Here is a 10,036-nt window from a genome sequence, read left to right as displayed (position 1 = left end):
CACTTCTACGGAAGTAGGTGGAACTTTACTCTGTTCACTGTCCTCCGTTCCCAAGCGCTTTTCCCTGGGTTTGCAACAGTTGCTACAATTCTATCAAATTTGCTTCTAGTGAGAAGTGAGTCCATTGTTAGCTAATACAGAAGTGAAGCTTTACAAAAAGTTCTCATGGGCTTAAGTGACTGCCTCACATGATTTTACATTAGCGTAGGAAAGGAAAAGCATTTGAGGCCTAAATGGAAAATCAGCTAAATCACTGTCATTTAGTTTTATTATAAATCATACATGCATAAATGCATTTGACTCTCCATTATTTCAGTCATAGCTTTCTTCCTGAAATACATGTCAGTGTTAGGTACTACTAACATTTTCAAACATTTTCATTACTATTTTCAAGCACAATTATAAATGTGTTGCTCTCCAATGCATGTATAATTTTTATAAACATTACAAAAGCTCAAAATCACTTTTAAGAAGCATTTTTGCTTTTCACTAATCTCACCATGCTTGTATGCATTTCATGTTTAATGCACATTTAAATGTTATTATCACATGAGAAAAACTCTCTGTGTTAACATTATTTTCATCTTCTTCACAACACGCAAATGCATCTACGTGAAATTCTAATTTCTTTCTCTTTGTTTATATTTTCATTTCATAATTTTATAAAACTCTGCATGCCTTTCAGATGCAGGATGTGATCTCACGTTTTTGACTTAGCAGGTTATTATGTCTCATCAGGTGATATTTAGCGTAATGATTTTCCCAGGTGAGAATTGATACAGACAGATACTAGACAACATCTACGCTCAATGAGAACATATCTACTACTTTTGCAGGGGCTCTATAGGCTACCAGATTAAAAGAGGTACATGTTTGGAGCATTAGTTATGATTTTTAAAATCTTGCATCTGGATGGTCTGGCATATTGAAAACAAAAACAGATGCAAACCTTAACTCCATCCAGTATACTGAGATCTCAGAATAAGAACTTACTTAAAATGCCTGGGATTAAACAGAGGGGCATATTCTCAAGAATGTGTGATAACCATCTCAAAAGTAACTTAACGCAACACTCAACATTGCAGTCTATCGTGGGAAAATTATGCCGTGTTAAAAAAGTATTCACAACACAGCGGTACCATACGATAGTCTCCAGATAACGCGTCAAATGACTGCATTAAAATGAACGCCATGCCGTAAAAAAGCGAAACACTAACGCAAAAAAAGTTGCGATGAGGCCAATCGTAAACAAAAAGCAGCAAAAACCAGCGGCAGGCCTGCAAATTCCACGCGTCTGGCGGGAAAATTCACTATAAAAGCTACAAAAGGAGAAGAGGGAGAGGAAGATGGGATGCAGTCCGCAGGAAAACCAGATCAGCGTCACGGAGGTGACGGAACACCACCATCAACTGACCCACAATTAGACTACCATAAATGCAGTTGGAGTGTCGTGGAGGGCAAGAGGCGCTGACATGATGTGAAAAGCCACACCAAGCACAAACCCGCTGCCAACAGGAAGGCAGCAACGATGACAGGAGGTGAGAGTCCTGCGCCACAGGAGGAGCTGGAGGAAATAGAGGCCACAGTCATCAGTGTGGAGAAGGTGCAAGGAGGTGGGAGTCCGTACACAGCTTGAGAGGACCGGAAACAACATCAACAGGGCGAGGAACGACCAGGGACTGGGGGGACGGAGGGAGATGGGCACAATGACACACATGCATAACGATGTGTAGCACACTGCACACCCACAATGACCCTGGATCATGTCCCTGATCCCCGTGGCACACTGCAACACACACATATAGCAAGAACAGCACATCCTACGACAATGCTGTACAAAGTGCAACACAAACACTGCAGAACAGGGGACACAACTGGGTCCGCTCATGCTCTGAAACAGGCCAAACACATCGAACAGAGCAGGAACCCGTTAGAGACACATGTAACCGTACAACATCACATCCGTCACGTAGTCCAAAAGTCCACTGTCCCGCATCAATTTGGCAACACCGCCCAAACACAGCGATACAAAAGGGGATGATGGACGGAGCGTTTGAGCAAATCAAACACTCACCCCCAGTCAACTGATCTGGGTTTAATCCATCACCATTCTTTAGCTCACCCAGCCACCCAGTTCAGACATGGCCATATGCAAATCAGTCTGACCCTGTGCCTCATGGGAACAGTCCAGCCCGAACTGCCAAGCCATGTCTTCCCTCGACTGGAAACAAGCATCCTGGGACCGGTTTCAGATTCATAATCCTCATCAGCCAGGCTATCTTGAATCCAGTGGCCAAGTGAGCAAGGGACTCACGTCTGAGCATACCCTGCTACACTTAGGGCAAACAAAGCGATACAAAAGGGGATGATGGATGGAGCGTTTGAGCAAATCAAACACTCACCCCCAGTCAACTGATCTGGGTTTAATCCATCACCATTCTTTAGCTCACCCAGCCACCCCAGTTCAGACATGGCCATATGCAAATCAGTCTGACCCTGTGCCTCATGGGAACAGTCCAGCCCGAACTGCCAAGCCATGTCTTCCCTGGACCGGAAACAAGCATCCTGTGACCGGTTTCGGATTCATAATCCTCATCAGCCAGGCTATCTTGAATCCAGTGGCCAAGTGAGCAAGGGACTCACGTCTGAGCATACCCTGCCACACTTAGGGCAAACAAAGCGATATAAAAGGGGATGATGGACGGAGCGTTTGAGCAAATCAAACACTCACCCCCAGTCAACTGATCTGGGTTTAATCCATCACCATTCTTTAGCTCACCCAGCCACCCCAGTTCAGACATGGCCATATGCAAATCAGTCTGACCCTGTGCCTCATGGGAACAGTCCAGCCCGAACTGCCAAGCCATGTCTTCCCTGGACCGGAAACAAGCATCCTGGGACCGGTTTCAGATTCATAATCCTCATCAGCCAGGCTATCTTGAATCCAGTGGCCAAGTGAACATCGCCCAAACAGTCACAATGTACATTGTCATACAGTCTGCATGTCAACAAGAACAATGCACAAACATGCATGTCAACTCAATGTCAACATGCATCTCCCCTTTACATTGCAGAGGGACAAACAACACCTCCAGCATACCAGACCAGACAACCCATCAGTGATGCTGTTTATGTTTATGTTTATGTTTAAGGATTTCTAGAGCGCATGGCTGCCAGTGAGCGTCCCAGCGCTGATGATGAGAACAGGCGTGGACAAATGAGGAGAATTAAGGGAACAGCTAAGTCTTTAGGAGTTTACGGAAGGAGGCTAGATTGGGTTGAGCACGTATGTCCAGAGGGAGTGAATTCCACAATTTGGAAGCATTATATGAAAAAAGGCGGCCTCCGGCTCGAGCTCTCTTAATCCTAGGTGTCAAGGCCTGGTGGAGGTTCATAGACCGAAGGGTTTTGTTTGTTGTGTAGGGAGAAATGAGATCTTTGAGAATGGGTGGGGCCTTACCATGCAAAATTCTGTGAGTTATACAAAGGGCCTTGAAGTGTACTCTCTCTAGTATTGGCAACCAGTGAAGTGCTCTAAGGGCCGGTTTGGCCGAACAACGATTGTTGGTGCCTGTGAGGATCTGGGCCGCAGTGATTTGCACGACCTGCAGTTTAGCTGTCACTTTCTTCGGTACCCCAAGGTAGAGGGCATTCCCATAATCCAATCTGGACAATATCAATCCCTGAACCAGGAGTTTCCTAGACTGAAAGGGGAGCAGGGGTAGGATTTTACGGGCAGTACAGAGGCGACCATAACAAGCTCCGATCGTTTTCCTTGCTTGAGTACCAAGTGTAAGATCTTGGTCCAGCCAGATCCCAAGGCTTTTGATGTCGGACTTTGGGATGGGAGGTGTACCCATACAAGGGGGCCACAGAGTCTCTGGACGATAATGGGACTGCTTGCCCATGACGAGGATCTCTGTTTTGTCGCTATTCAATTTTAGCTGGGACCTGTCCATCCAGCTAGTTATATCCCCAAGGCAGAAATACAAATCGGTGGCAGTGTTGTTCTTTTGGTTAAGGGATACGACGAGCTGAGTGTCGTCAGCATAGGTCAACAGTTTAATTCCATAGGAAGCGACAATTTTTTCAAGGGGAGACATATACACGTTGAAGAGCGTAGGGCTCAATGAAGAGCCCTGCGGTACTCCGCAGTGTATCGGGGTCACTTTGGAGATGTAATTGCCCTCCGCCACCTGGAAGGAGCGGTTGTGTAAAAAAGATCTCAGCCAGGACAGTGCAAGTCCGGAGATGCCCGGTTCCCTGAGCTGTTGGACCAGCATATGGTGGTTGACCGTATCGAAGGCCGCACTCAGATCAAGGAGGATCACTGCCACTGCCACATGCTGGAGAGGACCACCACAACTTCGACACCGACTCCCTACAACAGCTCATGGACATCCCATGCAACCCACCACCAGGGAAGACAAGCTACATAGAGGAGAACCCAGCCCCTGCACAGACAACACTTCATGAAGCACCCGCAAGCACTGCTGGCACCTAACATGCTACCGAGGCACACATCGCATTCAAATGCCAGGTGTCAGAATGCCGATAGCATTTGGCCGAACAGGTGCAGGTAGGGCAGGGCGCCTGGAAACCGAATAACGTTACATACGAGGCCTCCAAGTCCCATCAGGGCAAACCTGCACGCCACAAAGGAGACCCACACTGCTACAGAGACACATGCATTTCCACACTTCCTGTACTGAGCCACTCCCAGAGCCCCGGAATTACCATTAACACACTCACGATGGACCTCCGTACAATGACCCAGTAAACTCTCCTTAAGTAATGAGTGGCTGACGACAAAGCTACATGTCCAAGCACTAACAAGCTGCCTGCGAGGACATGGCTGATTCCGCTGTACACAGCACAATTTAAAGTTGTCGGGCCCGGGGCCCTCATGCACATCATGACCACATGGACACACGCAGATAGTTTGTGGAACTGGCTACAGGCACGTGCGCCCGGCCCTTTTATTGGCAGGGTTACATGTACAGTGACAGCTGTGCTGGATGTGTGTGGGGTGAGTGTAAGCCAGCCCTCACGGTGTGGTTGGTGCTGGCAAAAACTACAACAGTGAACACTATGAAGACGGAAACAGTAAACACCAGTATTACAGAGACAACAGCGGTGCATTATGGTGGTAGCCGGAGCAAGTACCGAGGCCACCAATGAGCAAACAGAAGTGTCTGTGAGCTGCAGTGCACTGAGGTTGGGGCACCAGAGCTGAGCGCACTCATGTGAACAAATTGTCTAGGATTGGGTCCCTTCGGGATATTCCTGATGCAGCTGCAGTGGGGGGAGTCACACCTGCATCGTCTTACCCATCATCGTCCCAGATCTACCACACTGCCTGAGAGGAAACATTGCTGCGTGAAGTCGCCACAGCACACGACCAAAACTGAGTTAGTGGCACCTGGTGTGCCGAGCAGGGTATCAAGCAGGTGTAAGCAACCCTGTTAGTCTGCCAGTACCACTGTTTAGACTCTGGTGGTTGGAGTTGGTCGTGGCGATGGTGGTGTGTGCCCACTGCGGTGATGCGATGTCCGGGACGATCAGGACTCGATTTGATGTGTGAGTCCGGGTGGGCCGCAGTTGAGGCCAGAGGCAGCAGACAGCGCAGGGCCACATACACATGGCATCGATGACCCGAAGACTTGACCAGCATAGAGTTAGTGGCCCCGAATGCACATCGGCCGGCACAGGCACCCCGCCACAGGACAGTGCTTTGCGGTGCACTGAGGCAGGGCCACACAGACTGAGCAGGTCCTCATCGATGTCAGAGGTGAGTGTGGCAGAGGGTTGCAGGGAGCAGTGGAAGGTGGCCCCCAGGGCATGATGCAGAGGTCATAAGTCGTCCGAAAGCAGCAAATTGAGGAGTGGAGTGCTACAACCTCGTTTCCACCAACATTTCGGTATCAGATACATGAGGATGAAGACAACCCCCCAGTCCATTGACTCAGATACCACCAAAGTTCAACCAGAGAGTGTCCATGAATGTCAGGGAACAGACTTAGTGGCCCCGGGGCTGAGAGGAGATGCAGTCTGCGATGATACCGGTACAATGATATGAACTTCACCATTGCTAAATCAAGACTCAGTTCAAATTGTGTGACCTACTAGTCCGCTGTGTCAGCCGGTAGAGTATGCAATCAAGAAAGGAGTACTGCGGGCCTTGCTCCCAGAGCCCGTGATGGTCGTAGCAGGTTGCCAGGGTCACGGGCCTCGGGCTTGGAGCGTGCGCCGGCACGTGGTGGACCCTCTTCGACACACACCGGTGTCGGCAGGTGGGCATTGAGGCCAGGGTGCACAGGGTTGGGCAAGACGGGTTCAGGGACCAGCGTACCAGGTGCAGCATGCACACAGGTTCGCAGGCAACCCCGCTCAGAGTGACGGCGTCAGCCTCGTGGTGGGGTGAGAGGCACCGCCCTGGCAGACGCGTTGGGCATTCCGGAAGAGGACCATGCCTTTTATTTACACCCCTATGCTGGCCTAGCGTACACCAGGCCAGCCCACTCCGCTCACGCCCACGGGGGAAATAACAAGCTACAGTTCCGCAATCCTCCCCAACGGCTGGAGTGACATGGTTGCGTCCACTGCACTCCAAACACCATATGTGTGTGGTCTGCATACCGCAGTCTGGCCATCATTTCCACGCCACACATGGCATTGTGTACATCCTCATTCATCGGCCACTTGCCTCCTTCACACATGCCTGGTTCCCTCCTCTTCCCACCATCTGCTGTTGTGTGGCTGAGATGCCGTGCCATTGATGGCTTCTGTGCATGACTGGCCTAGGATTCCATAGTGTGTGGTGCTGTCGTGTCTGATGGGTGGGCATGTTATTTGGCATGTTGTATGTGATTTCGTTACAGGTGCATTCCCAGTGGTGTGCATTGCATGATTGTGGAGTTGAGGTGTGTGGTGTGATCATTTGGTACTTACCAACGAGCAGTGCATTTCCTTAGGTGCCATCCTGGTAGCGCTGGTTGATGATGGACTGTCGGAGGATGTGGGAATCATGCACACTGCCTGGGCAGTTGGCGTCGTCGTTGGTGGAGCTATCCAGGTGGTCCACAATTGCCTGAACATTGATTGAATGCGTGTGCTTTCTGTTGCGGTTATTGTGTGCAGTGTTGCCAGGGGTCACAAGTGGGACATGTGTGCAGTCAATTGCCCCCTCACACGTGCAGGAAGCCAGCTATGGCTTGGATGCCTTGCTTGGTCTCCAGCTATTCCTGCGCAGTGTGGGAGAGGTATAGATAGTGGGGTACCAAGCTGATGATGTCACCCACGAACGACCATTGTGTGGAACTTGCATTGGGCTGGCTGTGTGACACCTCTGATTCTGGCGGTTGTTGGTTGGAGTGTACCAGGGGCCAACAGGTGCAGCACATCCAGCAGCTTTGTCTGAGGTGGGATGTTGGATGTCCACTGTGTTGGTACCATCAGGCTGTGGACAATGGTGGTCAGGATGTGGTGGATGGTCCCTCTGGGCATGTAGTGGGCAATGGCATTCTCTGGTGTTGGGTCTGTGAGGTTGGTGCATTGTCTGAGGGTCGCTGTCTTTGTCTGCGCTGGCTCGGTGTTGTTCCGGGGGCGGCAGTTCCTGGTGGTAGTGGCAGTGGGTGTTGTGGCCCTGTTAGAGCTCCGAGCTGCATGAACAATGGCTCCATGACATCTGTATCCCTTCATGTGTGGCTCTGGCCTTGGCTCCCTTTTCTGGTGCCGGCTGTCATTCCATTTTACTCCAAGTCAGAGCAGGTGTTCGTTTCCTGCTGCTAACAAGCCTTATCGCCAGTTTTGGGTTCTCATCACCGATCTGGCTGGTCGTTGAGAATGTTGCGAAATAGTGTTGTTGCGGCTTTTTGCACAGGAAAGCCCACTCTGCATCTCATTAGCGATGGTTGCGGGGGTCATCTGTGTTTTTTCCGGCTGCTATTGCGGGTAATATGGTGCTACGGGCTGTTAGCACCAGCTTGTGAATGGGGTGATAGATTTATCACGACTTTGGCTGCGATAAAGTGCCGATAACTTGGCGATATCTCCTTGAGAATATGCCCCAGAGTGTGATAAAGTATCATCACTTGCAGCAAATTGGTGGAATCGTATTATCCAAGACTTGAGATATAGTTTGAACGTAATGAAATTTAAGACCAGATTGAAAACAAACTTGTTTTACATTCTTTCCTTGCAACTGACTGACGATTACCATGTGCACCTGTGCTACTATAGTTTTGAGTCTTAGGGCCAGATGCACTAAGGTTAGAAATAGTGATTCCTAATTACAATTTTCTCTGATTCGCAATTAGGAAATCTGTATTCCTAATGTATGAAACTTCATGAGTTTAGATTTGAGACTCCGAGAAAGTCCAAGAAAGTCACAAATGAACCTACCTCATGCTAATGAGATATGTTGCAGTTAATAGGAATCAGCAGACCATCACGCCTGTGATTGTTTTTAAATAAAGCAAACTTTTTTTTTAAATGCAGCCAGAAAGAAAAAAATTACAATTTCTAAATTCTTTTTTTTTTTTAAATCTTTTTATTAACGTTATAGAAACAGTGGTGGTTGTCACATAAAATATAGTACATTATATACAGTCGTACAGTTTGGAGCCCGTTTAGATAAAACATAACTTTACGATCCCATTTGTTACAGCTTATCTCTTTGCGTGCAGTTCTGCGAGTTGGTCGTCAACCGGGGTGTTCTGAGGGAGTTCACAGATATGGCCCCTGTACTCATTCCAGTGGGACCATACAGCCGTCCACTTCCGGGGACAGCCCCATGCCACATAAACCATTTTCTCCTGTAGCATACACCAGTCCATGTCTGTTTTCCATGAGCCCAGTTTCGGAGGTTCCACTGCTCCCCACAGCCTAGCTATATTCCTTTTTGCGATTGCGAATCCCAACGTGGCCCACAGCCTCCCATGAGTGGACAGGTCGTTAGGCTCCCAGATGTTTAGGAGACATCTCTTTGACTCAACTCGGAGCTCCACCTCCCACACCTCTTGTATGCATCGGTGTATCCGTTGCCAATAGGTTTGGAGCAAAGGGCACGCCCAGATTATGTGGAAGAACGTCCCCTCCTCTCCACACTCCCTCCTGCAGAGCCCGTCCGCACCACGGCCCACAAACTTCAACCTAGTTTCAGAAATGAAGACCAAAATTCATTTTTTAAGAGTAGGCCGTGGTCTGTGAGACCATTGACTGCTCGTAAAAAATATGTTTTTTACATTCTCAAAAGGGAAGTGGTCCCTTCCAACTTTGAACTGGTGGTAAAATATTAATGTTTGCAAAAGGAATTTGTTTGAAAATATCAATACATATCACTGCGGATAGGTATTTGAACGGGACGCCCTAAACACACCCCTTCCAACTTACTGAATCACAATTTGCCTTTTATACATTTCAAAAAGCATTTTTGCGGTCGCATCCCTCCTGATTCTGTGAAAAGGGACCTTGCAAACTCAAAAATACAATGTACATTTGGCCCTCATCTTCTGAAAAACACTTTTGATATGACTGTTTTTGTGTTACATGAGTTGCATATCATGGTTGTCATTGCTGCACATCATGTAGTGTGTGTGTCTTCTTTATTAAAAAATCTGAATTGCCCAACAGCTGAGATACAACCTCGAGATGACAAAAATGCAACGTAATCAGCTTAATTTAAGGCCTGACCGTACAAAGCTCCTGGGGGAAAGATAAATCATTAAATACATTTTGGATGCCTCCCTAAGGTAAAATATTAGCATTTCCTGCCCATTGTCTGGTGGCCTTTCCTCTGCTCTTCTTGTCCGTGTGAGCACCCTAACTGTCTGATGCAGAGGACAGAATTTTAATGACCCTTCCTGTAATTAATGCTCTATTCATACCTTTTCAGCTCCTTATCAAAACAGATATGAACATCTAATTGGACAATTTTGAAATGGAGTATTCTATAATTGAATATTGATACAGTCAATTGTGATTTAAATGTAATATCTAGCCGTTTTGTAGAAAGGGTTACAATGTGAATGTATGT

The sequence above is a fragment of the Lissotriton helveticus genome, chromosome 4_1, assembly GCF_964261635.1.
Source record: "Lissotriton helveticus chromosome 4_1, aLisHel1.1, whole genome shotgun sequence".
Lineage (NCBI taxonomy): Eukaryota > Metazoa > Chordata > Amphibia > Caudata > Salamandridae > Lissotriton > Lissotriton helveticus.
This window is presented reverse-complemented; position numbering follows the sequence as displayed.